Here is a 19,193-nt window from a genome sequence, read left to right on the forward strand (position 1 = left end):
AGGCCTAATAAACGAAGACGCTCTCCCTATTTAACTTTGAGCTAAAATACTAGCTAGGATCCTAGGCCTTATACCCTAATATACTCTCTTAGCGTAAATAAGACGAGCCTAAAGATAGCTAGCGTATTACCCAACTACTCCCTCTAATTAAGGTATACTAGACTAGCGTATAGGAGGAGGCTAGGTTGCCTATAGGAGAGACGCTCTTCAAGGATAAGTAGCTCGTAGCCCTATAGGACAAGGGTATTGTTGAAAACGAGCACTACGCTTACCGGCTCTAGGCCATTTACAACGGAGCTTAGAAGTTTCTAAAGGAGGTAAACGTAGTATAAACCTAGATCGTAGACTACTCCCTCAACGTATAAAGCGCGCTTTAGTTCTATAGCTATCTCTAGTTCCCTATATAGGAGCCCTTAACTACTACGATTATCTAGTAGATCTATAACTTAGCTATATTAAGATACCTAGAGCGTAATAAGCTATTTAAAATACTTTAGAGAGATTACTACTAGAACTTTATATCGTCCAATGTAAAGCGGTTTATTAAGAACTACAACTAGTGCCACTAAAGCAAGATCTCCTAGCAGCTATATCAAGGGCTTTTATAACCCCTACCTATCCCTAATCGCTTCTAGAAGCAGATCTCTATTGACTTTATAACCAACCTCCTTACAAAAGACGAGGGGGCGCCTAGCTACCTTATAGTGATTACCGACCGCCTCTCTAAGTATATATAGCTCGAAGCAATATACTTAATAGGAGTAGAAGAGTATACCCTCTAGTTCTATAATATATAATAGCGCTTCTATAGGTTCCTAACTCAAATTATAACCGACTATAGTTTAGATTAGTTAAATAGGTTCTAGACCACGCTATATAAGGCAATAGAGGTAGAGTAGCTCCTATCGACTTTTCACTACCCTTAGATAGATAGGGGAATAGAGTAGGTTAACCAAGAGGTATAGGCTATCCTCTAGATCTTTATCTCCTTTATATAGTACAACTAGCCCGAACACCTTTTAGCCTATTAATTCGCACTTAACAATAGGGACTTGTCTATAATTAGGGTAAACCTAAACTACCTCCTCTATAGGTTCGATATAAGCCCTATATAACTTATTACAATCCTAATAGCGCCTATAGCGACCTTAGAGGGCTATACTACTAGGTTCTTCTACTATCTAAAGGAGGGAATAGAGTAGATCTAAATAGCTATCGTATATATATAGTAGCAGCAATAGGCGAATATAAACTACTTTCGCCGCCTAGCTAAGAAGTTCAAGGTAGGGGACGAGGTATAGCTCTTTCTATATAATATAAAGACGAACCACCCTAATAAGAAACTCGACTAGCTAAATGCCAAATATAAGGTAGTCGTAGTACCTACCCCCTTAACAGTAATGTTCGATATACTAAATGGTCTATACTCGACCTTCTATATCAATCTAGTTGAGTGAGTAGCCTCTGATCCACTCTCTTCGTAGAAAGTTACAAATAAGCGGCTAGACCCTATATAGGTTATATCGGAGAAGGGTATTCCTTAGTAGGAGTATAGGGTAGAGGCGATCTTTAAAGCTTAGAACGCTAGGGGGAAAGGAAATAACTACGACGTATACGTCAAGTAGATAGGTTACAATAAACCAATGTAGAAGCCCCTAAAGAACTTCTTAGATACTACTATACTTAACGAGTTCAAATAGGAATAGAGAGATATACAATACAACGATAGGCTAATATCAAACTAGAGGAGGAAAGGAAAATGTAATATTTGTATATAGACTACCTTATAAGAAACGACAACAATAAAACGAATATAGCTCGGTAGTACTACTAGGTATATAGTTACCCCGATATATCTGGCTATAGCCTTATTACGAAAGAACGACAAGAAAAATATAAGTGTAGAGAGGCCTCGACACGCTAACTAGGTCTCCTTCCTCAGATATAGGTAGTCCTTTAGCCTTACCCTAGCGTTAATCCTATAGTACTATAGGATACCTAGGCGTAAGCTAAAGGGAGGCGGGGTTAGCGGCCAACGTATTACCTACTCTAGGATCTCTAAGGTAGAGTAGAAGCGGATATTAAAGTTACTGTAACTACTCTAGTTAGTAGGTTAGTTCAATAATAGGTCGAAGCGTAGGATAAAGTAGGAGCAAGGCTATAGTAAGGGATAGAGCTATCTCTAGCCCTACTCTATAGCCTCTTCGTCTCTAGATAGTACTATATTGCTAGTGGGTAGGTACTCGATACCCTCGTTAAACGACGAAAGTACCTCTATAATTGGCTATCTATTAGACCTGCTAGGGGTTTAGGGTAGAGGATTAGTATATTCCTAAGGGACGTAGGCAAGGTTTTCGAGGAAAAAGGATAGATAGCGCTAGGGATATAGGACGAAGGGAACTAGAGTAATGTTGTACCTAGTAGGAGTTGTACCGTAGCTGCCTTATAGAGAGGGGCTAGACTATAGTGAGCTCAAAATATAGTCGACGAGACGATTGTTAGTATTAACGACTATTATAATAGTGTCGACCAAATAGCGTATATCGCGTTAATAGGCTTCCTCATTGCTTATTAAATGATAAGTTAAGTAGACGGCTAGTTAGGCGGAGTAGTCTAGGGAGGAGGTAGGCAGATTATAGGGCACTAAAGCCCTATAGTAGCTCGGCGTAGTAGAGGAGGCGACTAGGGTCTAGGGGATAATATGAGTTGGGGTCCGCTTAGTAGTAGACGGAGGGAGTAGTACTAGCTAAACGAGGATACGATACGTCTATATATTGTTAAAAGCGGTCTAGAAAGACTACGTTAGCTTCTAGAATTTACATTTAAAGACTATGTAACGAGCGGGCTACGAGCTTATCTTCTTTTAGGCTAGGGTCTCAATAGCCTAGCCTATATCGTACACCTTAAAGATTTTCTTTAGACTAGACCAAAGGCGAAGGTTTATTACCTACAATATAGAGTCCTACTTATATATAGTATAGGCCCTTCGACATTCCTCGTAAGATTTACTATAACTAGGGGTATATTCGACCTTGGTACTACTAAGAAGGTAAGCGATATACTATATATAGAACTCTCCTTTATTAGGAAGTAGTTCGTTTTCTTCGTTATCGAAGTCTCCTTCGACAACGAACTCGCCGATCGATAGCTTATCGTTCTTCTAACGATTATTTCAGTTCTATAACGTCGTAGTTAGTAAGCGACTTAGGTCTATAATAGAGTCGTCCTAGAAGCATTTATATTATAGTCTTCGTTATTATCGCTACTAGGACAATGGCCTATACTACTACCTCTAAGAGCAGTAGTAGCGACTAACATTTTAGCGTTCCTATATACGAATATAGCAAATGAGTTTTAGAACTATATTGCTATTGAGGAGGGGGACAAAGAGACTCTTATAGGAGCTAAGGCAATAACGAGCAATATACTCGAAGGTATAGGTAGACGTGAGGTAGGAGCGTAAAAGAAAGGAAATATATATAAGACGGAATAGGGAGAACGATATTACTATATAAGAAAGGGGAAGAACAGATCGTAGGGGAGGAAGGGGAGGTATACGTTAGGTATAGGAAGAAAATATAAGAAAGTCAAGTTGTATAGAAGAAGGGGTTTAAATGACAGTAGACAGGGTTGGATTATATATAATTAGCAAGTACACTTAGTACAACATAGTTGTAATATATAAACGTACGAAGTGAGGAAGGGCTAATCAACGGTTTGCTAGGCAATGTAAATAAACGACTTAAGCCTAGGCAATAGGACGGCTACAAGTGGCAAGGCCTCAATAGGCAACTACGCTAGACTACTCTAATAGCGAGGTAGGCGCTATACAACTAGACAGTAGGTGCTAGCGTCTATTACGACTGGCGCTACGCTAGACCTGAACCACGTTCGATACGACGTTATATATACTCCAATTTAGCTACCCAACGGGGTGGGGGGGGTATATTATAGACTGGGCTATATCTAGGCTAGGTATATAGGGCTGCGCCTAGGATCCGTAGCGGCCCTGGGACGGATCCGCGGCGGCCCTAGGACGGACCTATAGCGGGCCTGCCTTACGCTCGGAATAACGTTGGTCCGAACCTACTTCGCGAGCCCCTAAAAAACCCTATACATAGGGACCGTAGCCTATACTTCTCCTTTTTCCTTCCTTAAGGTAGTTGAATAGAACATCGTACGCTTATCTATAGACGCTATAAGGCTAGCACGTTACAATATTAAAGTTATTGCAACTACTCTAATTAGTAGGTTAGTTCGATAATAGGTCGAAGTATAGGATAAAGTGGGAGTAGGGCTATAGTAGAGGATAGAGCCGTCTCTAGCCCTACTCTATAGCCTCTTTATCTCTAGATAGCACTATGTCGCTAGTAGGTAGGTACTCGACACCCTTATTAAGCAACGAGAGTACCTCTATAATTAGCTATCTATTAGACCTACTAAGGGTCTAAGGAAGGGGATTAGTATACTCTTAAAGGACGTAGGCGAAGTTCTTAAGAGGAGAGGATAGATAGCGCTAGGGATATAGGACAAAGAGAACTAGGGCAATGTCGTACCTAGTAGAAGTTGTACTATAGCCGCCTTATAGAGAGGGGCTAGACTATAGCGAGCTTAAAACGTAGTCGACGAGATAGTTATTAGTGTTAACGACTATTGTAATAGCGTCGACTAGATAGTGTATATTATACTAATAGGCTTCCTTATTGCTTATTAAACGATAAGTCAGGTAGGTAGCTAGCTAGGCGAAGTAGTCTAAAGAGGAGGTAGGCGGATTGTAGAGCACTAAAGCCCTATAGTAGCTTAGCGTAGTAGGGGAGGCGACTAGGGTCTAGGAGATAGTGTAAGTCAAGGTCTACTTAATAGTAGATAGAGGGAGCAATGCTAGCTAAGTAGGGATATAATACGTCTATATATTGTTAAAAGTAGTCTAGAAAGACTATATTAACTTCTAGAATTTATATTTAAAGACTATATAGTAAGCAAGCTATAAGCTTATCTTCTTCTAGACTAAGGTCTTAATAGCCTAGCCTATATTATATACTTTAAGGATTTTCTTTAGACTAGACTAAAGGCGAGGGTTTATTGCCTATAATATAGAGTCCTACTTATATATAATATAGGCCCTTTAATATTCTTTGTAGGATTTGCTATAACTAGGGGTATATTCGACCTTAGTGTTACTAAGAAGGTAAGCGATATACTATATATAGAACTCTCCTTTATTAGAGAGTAGTTTATTTTCTTTGTCGTTAGAGTCTCCTTTAACAACGAATCTACTAATTGATAGTTTATTATTCTTCTAGTGATTATTTTAGTTCTATAACATTATAGTTAGTAAGCGACTTAGGTCTATAGTAGAGTCGTCCTAGAAGCATTTACATTATAGTCTTTATTATTATCGCTATTAAAATAGTAGTCTACGCTACTACCTCTAAGAGCAGTAGTAGCAACTAACATTTTAACGTTCCTATATATAAACGTAGTAGACGAGTTTCAAAACTATATCGCTATTAAAGGGGGGGATAAAGAGACTTTTATAGGAGCTAAGGCGAAAACAAGTAGTATACTCAAAGATATAGGCAAATATAAGGTAGGAGTATAAAAGAAAAGAAATATATATAAAGTGGAATAGGGAGAACAATATTACTACGTAAGAAGGGGGAAGAACAGATTATAGAAGAGGAAGGGAAGGCGTACATTAGATATAGGAAGAAAATATAAGAAAGTCAAATTATATAGGAGGAGGGGTTTAAATGACAGTAGACAGGGTTAGATTATATATAATCAGTAGGTACATTCAGTGCAACGTAATTACAATATATAAACGTATAAAGCGAGGAAGGGCTAATTAGCAGCTTACTAGGCAATATAAATAAACAACTCGAGCCTAGGCAATAGGATAGCTACGAGTGGCAAGGCCTTAGCAAGCAACTACGCTAGACTACCCTAATAGCAAGGCAAGCGCTATACAACTAGATAGCAGGTGCTAGCGTCTATTACAACTAGCGTCGCGCTAGACCCGAACTACGCTCAATACAACGTTAGTTATACTCTAATTCAACTACCCAACGGGGTAGGGGAGGTATATTATAGACTAGGCTATACCTAGGCTAGGTATATAGGGCTACGCCTAGGATCTATAGCGGCCCTAGGACGGACCTATAGCGGGCCCGCCTCGCGCCTAGAATAACGTTGGTCCGAACCTACTTCGCGAGCCTCTGAAAAACTCAAAACACAGGGACCACAGCCTATACTTCTCCTTTTTCCTTCCTTAAGGTAGTTGAATAGAACATTGTACGCTTATCTGCAAACGCTATAAGGCTAGCACGTTACATAGAGTGCGGAAATGGCGGCTAGATGCGCAAGATACAAGATGTAGATTGATAGTGCCCAATTCTTGTGTCTTGCGCATCTAGCCGCCATTTCCGCACTCTGATTGCATCAAGTGGTAGCTGCGACTAGATGCGCAAGACACAAGAATCGGGCACTATCAATCTACATCTTGTATCCTACGCATCTAGCCGCCATTTCCGCACTCTGATTGCATTAGGTGGTTACCCTGAGCCACCTACCCTACACCTCTAGCGCAGTGGTGGTTGTCTCCCAAGGGACCTACCCTGCACTGTCTCCCAACCGACCTACCCTACACCTCTCCCACGCGACCTACCCTGCACCTCCTACCTACCCTGCACCCCCTATATTTGAACGGCTATATCTAAACCAAACCTTTACCAAAATGGGACTGGCTTATATATCTCGATAGCTTAGTCAAAGGACTATATATCTATATATATACCATTTAGGGTTAGGGTTGGTAAGCCTTCTAAATTTAGGGTTAAAGTAGGTGGGGCAGTGGAGGCAGTGGGCCCAGTGATTAGTTGGAGCCAGTTCGCGAGCTTGCGAGCCAATTTTTAGGAAAACCTAGCTAAATGAGTTTTGCAAGTATGGGAAATCCGCCCTACAGCCCGCTAGCTCGTGTAGAACACTGCACCCAGGCCGGTAGATATATAAGTGGGAGAGGAGATGCCCGCTTAGTAGTGGAATACAAAGCTGTTCAACATAACGCAAGCTTATATTAGTCCTTTATCTAGCCCGTGCTGCACTGCCACTACAGAAGGCTACAAGCCTATTAGGCCCTGTAAGCCCTTCTAAGTTCTCCTACCCGGTTCTAACCTATAGTGCTATAAAAGCTTCTAGAATAACCTAATCTCAACAATACTTCCAGTTCATCGCCATCTTCCTTTGCGTAGGTAGCAATACAGAGGTGCGTATAATTGCCTAAAGGGCTATCGATATTATCGTTCGATTCTAGAGCTAGGGCTTCCTTAACTTAGTACGCTATAACTTTGGGGGTCTTCGGCTTGTGCTCAATGGCTATTTTACCTACACATTCTATAGGTTCAAGACCGTCGAGCCCTGCCGGACAGCGAAAAATGCTGTTCTTTGCGTCCTCATAGTACTTTAAATAGCAGAAAAGAGCGTTGCACAAACCTAGAGTAGTAATACAATAGCTACAAGTACGACGTTCAAACGTAGCTTAGTTAGCTATATAGTTCTTCTAGGCGCGCCTTGGACCTATGCCCTTATAAGCCTTAATATACTAGTGGACCTCTGACTTAGCTTAGAAGGTCTTATAGCACTTATAGTATATAAGCTCTAAGTCAATAACCATATATACGATCTCCAACTTGGAAAACGAGACAGAGGCGCTAGAAGTAGTAGAATAGTCTAATACAATATCCGAGGTATTAGCATCATTCCTAGATTCGGGATCACCAACAAAATACGCACGATCATAGAGTTAATCGCACTTACAGTCGTCACGACGATCCCTCTGGTCGTTGCACTGGTATTTCCAATCATTATAGCGATAGTTATCCTTCTTATAATCGTAGTCGTAATTATAGTCGTAGCAATTATAGTCTCGGGCCTAGCGCTCGTCTTAATTATAGTTAGCTAGGCGGTAATAGTCGCTACTATAGCGGTAGTGGTTCTTATAAACCAAGCTTCGAGATTTGTTAGCCTAATACCGAAGTGCCTACTTTGCCTTTTCTTCTTTCTCTTTGCTACTTGGCTTCTTCTATATATTAGAATACTTCTTTATAGCTATTAACTTTAATATAGCTTGCAATTACTCCTATTTATATAGACATTGATTAAGCGAGGTAAAAAACTAAGGATAACGAATATAACGCTAAATATTCAGATCGATATATTCCTAAATTTGATATATAGTACCTTACCAATTGGAGCCCTCTACATTGTCGTTCATTATATATACCTAGCGCAATTTACATTCGACGAACTCTATAAAGGCTTCTTCGTTAGTGGCGATGTCTTTAAGATATAGAAACGTAGTATTGAACTTCTTTATAGCCACCATTGAATTGGGTTTAAAGCGTAACTTTAGGGTATCCAATATAGCTTCAAGACCTTAGTCTTTAAAGAAACGTCGATAGTGGTCAAAGATACTATTAAACCACCAATGTTCAGCTCTACCCTCGAACAATGTAGGAAACATCTTAACAATCTACCACTTAACAGATCTATTATTATCATCCTCGATAAAGGTCTCAATATAGGCTTAAAAACGATAAGTATCGGTATAGGTAATTGTCTTACCTTCGCGGATCACTCCTAGGCTATCAGGGTCTAGGTAGTATAGGTCGAAGATTCCAATGTCCTCGCGTTTGACTTTGAATTCAGATTGGCCTACGATATAGCTAGAATCGAACGTACTATCGTAGTATCGGTAGTTGTCGAGCGAGGGGCTAAGGCTGTATATAGCTTATAGCTAGGGCTAATAGCATAGAGTTTCGTAGATAAGATTATACCTAGAACCGATAGCTATACCTTCTTTGGGAATCGGGTATATAGTCTAAATAGGTGTAGGCTAAACTAGTAGGTTCGGCCACGCTAGTGTATAAGGCTATACTAGAGGCGTCGGTAGGAGACGGTTGGCTAGCGAGGCCTAGGTTGGCTAGGCCTACCTATAGTGGTCCTCCGTCACCATACATTGCCTTAGTATACGCTATAGGCAATTTAGCGTTATATTGTCGAGGCCTAGAGTGGTAAGCTAAGGTTGAGGCTACGCTTAAGGCAGTAGAATACCTATATATAGGCGATCTATAGCTTCCTAATAGGCCTAACGAGATACCTAGGAATTGGTTCTTACAGAGCGAGCTATAGATTGTCCTTCTAGATACGTAATATAGGTGTTTATCTAGCTTATTATCTAATTCAATTCCTTTATATTCGCCTAGATTACTTTAGCTACTTGAGACGTTAGGGTATCTATTAGATTGATTTAATTATATTCTAAGTAATTAAGATGCTAATATATATATTCTTTGATCTCGAGGTTATTAGACTATAAGTTATACCTAGTAACGAATAAAGCGTTAGCTTCTTATAGATCGCGATCGAGGGTAGTAAAGTCTTAGATATTACAAAGGCTACGATTTAGGTCGACTAGAAGGATCAGATACTCAACCTAGGTACATTAGGTATTATAGGCTTTAGCTACTTAGTATTCTCCGCCTAGATTCTAGTCTTTGACTTACTCTATTAGGGATATAGTTAGAGCTATAAATTGTCAGGAGCGGGGGCTCCTAGAAGGAAGGGGGTATACGTTGAAGTGACGGAGTACGAGCAAGGCACAAGCAGAGCACGCGCTACAGGGTAGCTATAGGTAGGGGGGTTGCGGGTGGTTGCATTGAACGCTGGCCTCTCCCACTGCCTATGGGTTCCATCCTCTTTATTTCTCCTATCCTGGCCCTCGATCTTCCTCCGTATCGGCCAGCCTCTATTCCTAAGCTCGCAGATCCTTTCCTAGGCTATCCTATGGCGCCTATATAGCTCCCTAAGTATACCTAATCCGCTCTGTTGCCGACCCAATGTCTTAGTTCCCTGTACTTGCTTAGCCTAATGCCCTGTACTTCGCTTAGCTCTATGCCCCTCCGATCGCTCTTCCGGGTAGCTTGTGTGATCTAGGCTACTGATATACGCCCTGGTGGCGTATGTAGATGACCTATGTGGTGCCCTGTAGTTGGCTAGGCTACGCTGGGTACCGGATATAGGGCGAGGTGGTTGGGCCGAGGGTTGTACTAGGTGCCGAGGTGCATTCTAAGGGCTATACCAGGTGCCGAGGTGGGTCCTATGGGTTAGGGTGGCTCTGGGGTATGATAGGGCCCTCCTCCTTCAAGGTCCCTAACCTTAGGGACTGCTATACTATAGTCTAAGGGGCGTAGTGGTTATACCTTAGGGTCGTAGCCTTGTATACCTGGCGACGGACTATATAACGGTAGTTTAGGTGGCGTATACGTGGCTTACGATCTTGCTGTACACGTAGTTCCTATTAGTCGTGCTTCGGCCTATGGCCTAGCTTGCTAGTGGCAGATCGTATAGTGGTAGTTTAGGTGGTGTATATATAGCTTGTGATCTTCCTATATACGTAGCCTCTATCGATCTAACTGCTCCTCTGTATATACGATCTAGGGCGGCCTAGATAGAAGTGGCCTATTCAGATCTAGGGCCGCCTATTTAGGGCCTATTTAGGCCCGAAATAGGAAGGTAATAATAGAGCTGAATAGAACTGAATAGAAGGTATATATATTTGGGGTGACAGTAGGAAAGAAAAAGGGGTAAGGAGCGTACACTATACGTATCCTAAGCGCCTTCGCTATATATATAGAAAAGGGGAATTGAAACTTCTACTAGAATATCGTGATATAAGAAATATAGGATTTTGAGCCCTCTAAACTTAGACTACCTTACTAAGTATATCTTCTAGGCTTGTAGCTCCTAGCCTTCTTTTCCTCCTTTTCTTCCTTTGTACTATCTTTGTAAGTGCCTAGCCTATCTAAGTGCCTAGCCTACTACAACGACAATACAATACTAGCCTATGATTACGATTATATATATACCTTTTACTTCCTCTTAACGCTCCCTCTAATTATATATATATAGCTGACTTCTTTGCTCTATAGATGATTCGTTTTTTTTTTAGCGCTTCCGCCTTTGCCTCTCCTTAGTAGGTCGCCTTACGATAGTTCAGTCGATTGGTAGGATGGCTCTCGATCGATAGGATAGCTCTAGCGATTCTAGTGTATAAGGGCTATATAGCTAGTAAATTCGCTATATAGCTAGCAGGAAGAATATAATAGTACGTTGACAATATAGTAGATTCAAATAACTCATTTATTTCTAGCTATACCTTATAAATGACCTTCAACGCTAAGATATCGATAGATAGAGTAGGGCAGACACTACTAATACACTAAGTAGAAGCAATTATATCAAAGTTGTTCTCGAGCTTAGGCTTCTAGCCTATTAATATAGCGTCTAAAGAGCGCTCTACTAGCGAGGCGGAGTCGCTTGTCAACGACGTACCTACGGCTCCCACGGAGTATACGTCTAGCGTGGTAGTTATACTCGCCAACGACGATGAGAAGAAGGAGAAAAAAGAGGAGGACAAGGACGAAGAGATAAAGGAATCCGAGCCTCTAACTCCGTATAAAGGCGGCTTCGGCTATAAGAGAAGGGCAGTATATAGAGAGGGCATAGATAGGGAGCAATGCGATCGCTAATAGTATAGTAGTCTAGTGACCTTGATTCGACGTCTAAGAAGAGAGTCTCTATAGACGTTGCCTATATTATTCTATAAGTGTAGAGAGTGTAACCAAAGTATATTAGAGGCGTAGGCTATATATATATTGACAATGGTAGTTGCCGCTATTGTATAGCTAAGTTTTTCGATAATAGTAGCGCCCCTGTCTACTACTATTAAGCTGGTGTATATCTATATATAGGTTATATGTTCATTATGTCTAATATACTTATAGGTTCCGGTTTATACTACGTCGAGTATATATAAAATAACTATATTTGCCTAACTATAAGTTGCCCTCCTCCTTTAAAGGCGTTGACTTTAGCGTCTTAAAGCTGAAATCTACGTTTTCGTTGTATATACGTTACGTTGTTGCTAATCCCTCTAAAAAAATAAAGATTTATTCTATTGCTTTCGCCGTAGTTTATAGCTTTATCAAAGCCCTAGATAAGAGGGACCACCCTACCGCCAATGAAAAGGTAAGTTTTTAAGTGTCTCCCCTATATATACGATACATATACTGAGCACATTCTAGCTAGCTACGTTTGTCTAAGGTATCGTCGATACGTTTACGATAGCCTGTAAGGCTATTAGCGGTGCCCTAGTCGCCCCTACCGCCTACTCTAAGAACTTCTTAGAGCAGTGGGGGGAGGTATAGAAGGCGAAGGGTATACTAAAGAGGCGCCTCTAGCGCTTCGTCGATACGCCTATACCGCTCCTACCTCCTCCCCCTCCTCCTAGTACTACGCTAGAGGAGGTAGTAGAGAGGCTAGCTAAGCTAGAGGAGTAGCAGAAGTATATAGAGGGGGTAGTAGTAAGTCTATAAGTCCGTTATATCTATAAAACGTATATATAGCTAACAATTAAAGAATGAAATTTTAATAGTAGTAAAGAGCTAGGGTCCGCTATTAGAGGAGGGTAAGGAGGGGGAGGGGGGTAGCGAAGAGGGCGTTGATAATGTATAGGTAGCCGAGTTTATAACGGAGTCGATCTAGGGCTTGGAGAAGGACTTGGCGATATAGGGGGTAGCTATTAAATAGGTAGGTGGCTCTTATATTGTTTTTTCTTTTTTCCTTTTCTTTTCTTTTTTCCTCAATTGAAGCGCTACTTAGCGCCTTCGTTACGTTCCTACTACTTATCGCCTACGCCTATACTCATCTTAAATATATACTTTATAAGCGTATAGTAAAGGCCTATTATCAATATACCTACGTAGCTCCTAGGTGTTCTCCTCTAATAGGTAGTTCTTCCATTTAATGAGGAAATACCTATCGAAAGGTGGCCCTATATAATTAAGAATAGCTTCGACCTCCCAATGCTACTCCTATATAACGACCTATATACGATTGTAGTATATAAGCGCTTCCTATAGGTTACTATTGAATAGCTCGAGTATCGTAATAAAGAAAATAGGGTAGAACTTGAATATAGATAGGAGATCTAAGCAATATACTATCTTCTTATTGCCTATATTAGCGATGATTTTAAATAGCTTAAGATACTTATCTACGAGTTTGTTGCTTAGGCGCCACTAGCGAATGTGCTTTAAATCAATCTAAACCTATTGGCTAACTCTGAAGGTTATAGGCGTACGTTTACGATTGTACTACTTTGTATAACCTTCGTTGGCTTGTACTAGGGCTTCGCGGATTTTTTCCCAATCCTTGGCGAGCTTCCTAGTATACTCCTCCGTAGTAGGAACGTTGCTCGAGCTGTTTATAAGTAGGTCTGCTAGATCGCGTAGATAGTAGCTGTAAAGGAGGTATACTAGGGTCGCCTTCGTAGCTAAATATACTAAGGTGTTGTAAGTGTGTTCAGCTAGAGCCAACTTCTATACCTAGTTATACTGCTCCTATACGTAGTAAGTATATAGGTAATGCTCCAACGCCTAATTCTACCTCTCTATCTAGCCATCAGTCTAAGGATAGTATATAGTACTTAGCTTTTATATAATATCCAAGAGGTCGTAGAGTATATACTAAAACCTGTTTATAAACAAGCTCCTATAGTCGGAAACAATGGTCTATAGTAGGCCAAAGGGTCGATAGATATAATCGAAGAAGAGGTGGGTAAAGGCGCTAGCCTAGAGCTACTTATACGTTGCGATATAGAGGGCGTACTTAGTAAACTTGTCGACAATAACGAAGATAGCGTTGTAGGGTTTATATATACGGGGGTCGATAGAGGTAGGCAAGCCAGTGACAAAGTCGACTATAATATCCTACTATAGGCGCTTAGGAACCGGTAGCGTTACGAGCTCGCTATAAGGGCAGTAGGTTCTCGCTTTCGTATAGCCGTATATAACGTATTCCACTATATATTGATCGATCTCCCTATATATGTCCAGCTAGTAGTAGTAGCATATTAGGCGTTTACGAGTCTTCCTAATGCCGCTATAGCCACCTATTGTAGCGTTGTAGTAGTGTACTAAAAGCGTATACTATAGGGCTATAGGTATATAGATCTTGCCGCTATAACGTAGGATACTATCGTCTCTAAGCTTCTATTGCCTATATATATAAGCCATCTTCTAAGCGCCCTTAGTCACCTAGGGATCGACTTCCTATACCTAGATTAGTTGCTACTCAAAAGGCTAGCCTTCGTCCTCTACCGGCTTCCTAGTAGCGGTAGCGACGTATAGACGGTGATCAGGCGTATATACGCCGCTAGCCAGACTACTATAGGCCGTCTAGTCTAAGGGGGGTCGCCGCCTAGGCCCTAGGTAGCTAGGTTCCCTTACATATATTTTCTAGGCCTCTAGGGAGCTACGCTCTAGCAGTAGTTTACTAGGTCTATCTAAGCTATAGGTAGCACTTCCGTCCAAGCTATGGTTGACTAGTGGAAAAGCGTTATCTAGGCAAGGCCTCTACGCCGCTACCTTTCCCTTATCCCTAGCCGTAGGTTTACGGTAACGCTTACTACTACCTATATACTATAAGACCTCCCAATAGCCCTCCTCGAAGCGTATATTAGACGTAACACTCTTATTAAACTCCCGCTTATATAGCTTATACGTATCCTCCAACTCTCTAAAGCCTATACTAGGTCTTAGCTATATAGCTAGAGTAACAACCCTAACTATAGAGCAGTGCCCTAGTATATAGTCCTTTCCTATAGTAATACGCTCCTTTAGGAGCTATAGTAGTAGGTTCTTGGCGCCCTTGTCGCTAGGGCCTTCTACTAGGTCTAGTCTTCGAGAAAGTCTGTTAGTAGGGTTTTATAGACTAGGGCAGTACTTAATAACGAAGTCAAATTCTATAAGCTTATCGCTCTAGCGTAGCTACTATATAGAGGGCTACTTCTTCGTCTTTATATACTCGAGATTTAGATAGTCAATAAAGGCGATGACGATAGTTTACAAGTATAGGAGGTAATGCTACTAGGTATAAAAGGCGTCGACGAACGTAAGCAGCTCCCTATTATTAGTGCTATAGTACGTTTCTTTAGGGCTAAGTTTATAAGAATAGAACGTAACAGGGTGCTATTGGCCTTCGAACAGTTGGGAGAGGACTACGCCAATAGCGAACTTCGAAGTATCTGCCTCAACGTAGGTTAGAAGGCTAGGATCGAAATAGCGTAGGACAGGCACTTCTTAGAATCTGTGTTGTAGCTCGTAGAATATATCGATTATATCCTATATTATCTCAAAGGTGCGATTACCTCAAAGTAGGTCGGTCAGAGGGGCGTAGATCTTCGAGTAGTTGCAAATAAACCTACGGTAGAAGCCAGTGAACCTAAGGAACATTTAAATGTCGTAAGTGCTACGAGGTAGTGGCCACTGTACAATGGCTTCAATGTATAATAGTTCTATCTTAATACCCTCTGGGGTGACAATGAACCTGAGGAATTCGACTTCGTATATATAGAACCGGCATTTAGGGAGGTTGACGTAGAGGTCGGCTTTTTACAACCGTTTTAAAACTTCGTATATATACCGCTTATACTTAGCTTCGTCGTTGCTAAAGATTAGTATATTATCCAAATATACAATATAGGTGATATCAATAAGGCTAGAGAGGGTATAGTTGATGTAAGTCTAGAAGGTTGTAGGTACGTTAGCTAGGCCTATCGGCATTATAATAAACTCGAAGTAGCTATAACGTATACGAAAGGCGGTCTTCTACTTGTTGCCCTTATATAGCTAGATCCGATAGTACGTATTTTTTAAATCGAGTTTAGTATAGATCTTTATAGAAGATAGGCGATCGAGGATCTCGCCAATTAGAGGAATAGGAGCGCAGTTCTTATAGGTAATGTGATTGAGTATACGATAGTCGACAACGAGGCGTAATTCGCCTCCCTTCTTTGGAACGAACAGAATAGACACGCCTATAGGACTAGTAGAAGGTTGGATCTACTACTTCTCTAGAGCCTTCGCGAGCCATTTATATAGGGTTTCTAATTCCTTTTTGCTAAGAGGGTAGATCGGCCCCTATAGCGTAGTTGTACTGTCTTCGAGATCGATACGGTGCTTAAGCGTAGTATAGCGAGGTAGAGGAGGTCGATCTATAGTGGAGAAGAGGTCTTAGTAGGCCTTATATACTTCTAGGAGCTTGGGAGTAGTAGGTTATAAGCCAATGGTAGGCGAGTCTTCTTTGGTTAGGTCGTCTAGGTTAGCTAGGTTAGGCGGTTTAGCTAGGTCGGTGACTAGTATAAGTGTAGCAACAAGGAAAGTATTATCGCTTTAATCCTATTTAGGCTCAACTTATAAGCTAAGGTAGCGCTTCGAGTTTAGGTAAGTCTAAGTCTTTTCATAGTAGTTGAAGAATAGCTTAGCTATCTTTATCTAAGTCTAGCCTAAGAGGATTATAAATAACTCGATATCTATAACTATAAAGCGTAGTAGGTAGGTCTAGGAGTATCTAAGGTAGTTGGTAATATGAATATATAAGGGGTATACGCTATATATTAGAATAGGTATATTGCCAATAGTAGTAAATCTAGGGCATTGAATAAACTTAGTTAATTACAAGTACTTAGCTAGAAAGCTATAACTAATTATATTATAATCCGACCTAGTATCTAGTATTGCTATTGTAGGCTTCTAATTCTTATCTAAGCGTATAAAGACAGTACTTTCGATCCAAGACGACCTAGGCCCTCTAAGTTCCTAGGTGGCGTTGGCGCTATAGTCGCGTCTAAGTAGAGCAAGGTTCAAGTTATTCTAGGCGTTTAGGTTTAAAGGCTTTAGGCAACGAATAGCGGTATAATATATATACCTACAACGACGGTAGATGGCCTTAGGGCAGAATATAGAGATATAGCCAACTTCGTTGTAGGTATAGTAAACTAGGCGCGACTTAGGCGTAGTAGTAGGTGCTATAGTAGTATCTAGGGCGGGTTGCTAGGGTGTGGGCTACGTAGGAGGAAGCTAGGTAGGCGTAGCTATAGGCGGAATAGGCTGAATAGGCGGGGTAGAAGGCGGGGCAGGCTAGGTAGGAAGGCGGTTCTTAGGGCAGTTGGTATAGCAATAGCCCTCCCTACTGTAGGTGAAGTATCGAACAGGGCGTTAGAAGGGCGTAGGTAGGACGTTAATAGGGTATAGCGGCTATAGAGCCGTAGAGGCGTTGTTTAACGAGCGAAGGTGATAGCAAGAGGTACTAGCAATGCATTGACTATACTCGATATAGTAGACGAAGCTTATAAGCTACTAGAACGTAGTAGGTAATTAGAAGGAGTAGTTGAGGATGAAGCTAATCTTTGGGCGGAACTTCGGCAAGAGGATAACTATATAGGTAGGTTCATTCTACTTCGAAGGTATATTGGCGATTACGTTGATAAACCGTTTAACAAACTCTAGGATAGTCTTATTTTTACGCTATATAAGGCGTTTAAGCTCTAAGGTCGTACTAAAGGTATACGAATTAGGATTAGATAGTTCGTTTTAAAGGAATATAATGAACTTACCCTAGGTGATAGCTAAGAAATAAAAGTTAGGATCGACCTCCTACTCCTAAATATACTTTACCTAGGCGTTCTTAGGTAGGCCTTAGAGGCAACTTGCTATATATACAACGTAGTCGCTATTATCGAGCGAGTAGCCTATAAGCTAGAAGTTGGTATAATAGTTGTATAGGAAGGCCTAAAGCGAAGAAGCATCTTTGCCACTATACGTAGGGTGGTTCAAGCTAGTAGTATACTAGAGGGGAGCTCTTATAGCGCTAGGAAGGATTGGCGAAAGCACAATAGGAGCGTTGAACTTAGGATTAGTAGTAGATAGAGGGGTATCGATAGCAATAGATATAGCTATAGGTATAGCTATAGATATAGACGTAGGCATAGTAGCTATAGGCGTAGCCTTAGGTATAGCAATAAGCATAGAAGTAGGTGTAGGAGCGGGTATAGGCGTAGATATAGCAATAGATATAGCTAGTACAGTGGTATTAGCGGCCTAGGCGGCAAAAGGGTTAGAATTCGAAGAGGTAGCGCTTTTAGCAATATATATAAATTGGGTATTCTAGTGTAGGAGCTGTATATACTAAGCTCGTAGTTGGAGGATAGCTTGACGACGATGCTTAAGAGCGATCTTAGCGTTTAGACGGCGCTCTTCCTTAGTAAGGTTGTACTCCTAGGTAGAGAGTAGGGGGTCGATAGGCGTTGTATAGGAGCTATTTAGATCAATCTAGGTATACTAGGAGCTCTCGCTTATAGTAACGTTAGGCGTAGGCGGTATAGAGAAGGTATACGAAGAGGTCGGATCGATAGAAAGTGCCTAAGATTACAAAGGTATAGGGCTTTGCTTAAGCATAGCGTAGACGTAGGTTTAGGCTATAGCTCGTCTCCGTTAGTTCAACTCCCTAAAGTAGGATAAGAGCGTTCAATTTATTAGGAGCGGGGGCTCCTAAAAGGAAAGGGGTATACATTAAAGTAACGGAATATAAGCAAGGTATAAGTAGAGTATACGCTATAGGGTAGCTATAGGTAAAGAGGTTATAGGTAGTTGCATTGAACGTTAGCCTCTCCTATTGCTTATAGGTTCTATCCTCCTTATTTCTCCTATCCTAGCCCTCGATCTTCCTCTATATCGGCTAGCCTCTATTTCTAAGCTTGTAGATCCTTTCCTAAGCTATTCTATAGCGCTTATATAGCTCCCTAAGTGCGCCTAATCCGCTCTGTTGCTGACCTAATGTCTTAGTTCCTTGCACTTGCTTAGCCTGATGCCCCGTACTTCGCTTAGCTCTATGCCCCTCCGATCGCTCCTCTGGGTGGCTCGCGTGATCTGGGCTACTGACGTACGCCCTAGTGGCGTACGTAGATGACCTGTGTGGTGCCCTGTGGTTGGCCAGGCTGCGCTAGGTGCCGGATGTAGGGCGAGGTGGTCGGGCCGAGGGTTGTGCCAGGTGCCGAGGCGCGTTCCGAGGGCTATGCCGGGTGCCGAGGCGGGTCCCGTGGGTTAGGGTGGCTCTGGGGCATGATATAAATGATTGGGTTGTTGTAGGCTAGTTGTTGGGAAAGTCGCCTAGTATACTGGGCGTATCTTTCGGGGAGTTCTATAGCCTAGAGGGCTTTTTTAGGCCTTTAGCCGCTTTAGGAGATATAACTTCTCGGCTTAAGAAGGTGCTGAGATGCCAAGATGCTACAGTAG

This window comes from Thermothielavioides terrestris, chromosome 5 (genome assembly GCF_000226115.1).
Source record: "Thermothielavioides terrestris NRRL 8126 chromosome 5, complete sequence".
Classification (NCBI taxonomy): domain Eukaryota; kingdom Fungi; phylum Ascomycota; class Sordariomycetes; order Sordariales; family Chaetomiaceae; genus Thermothielavioides; species Thermothielavioides terrestris.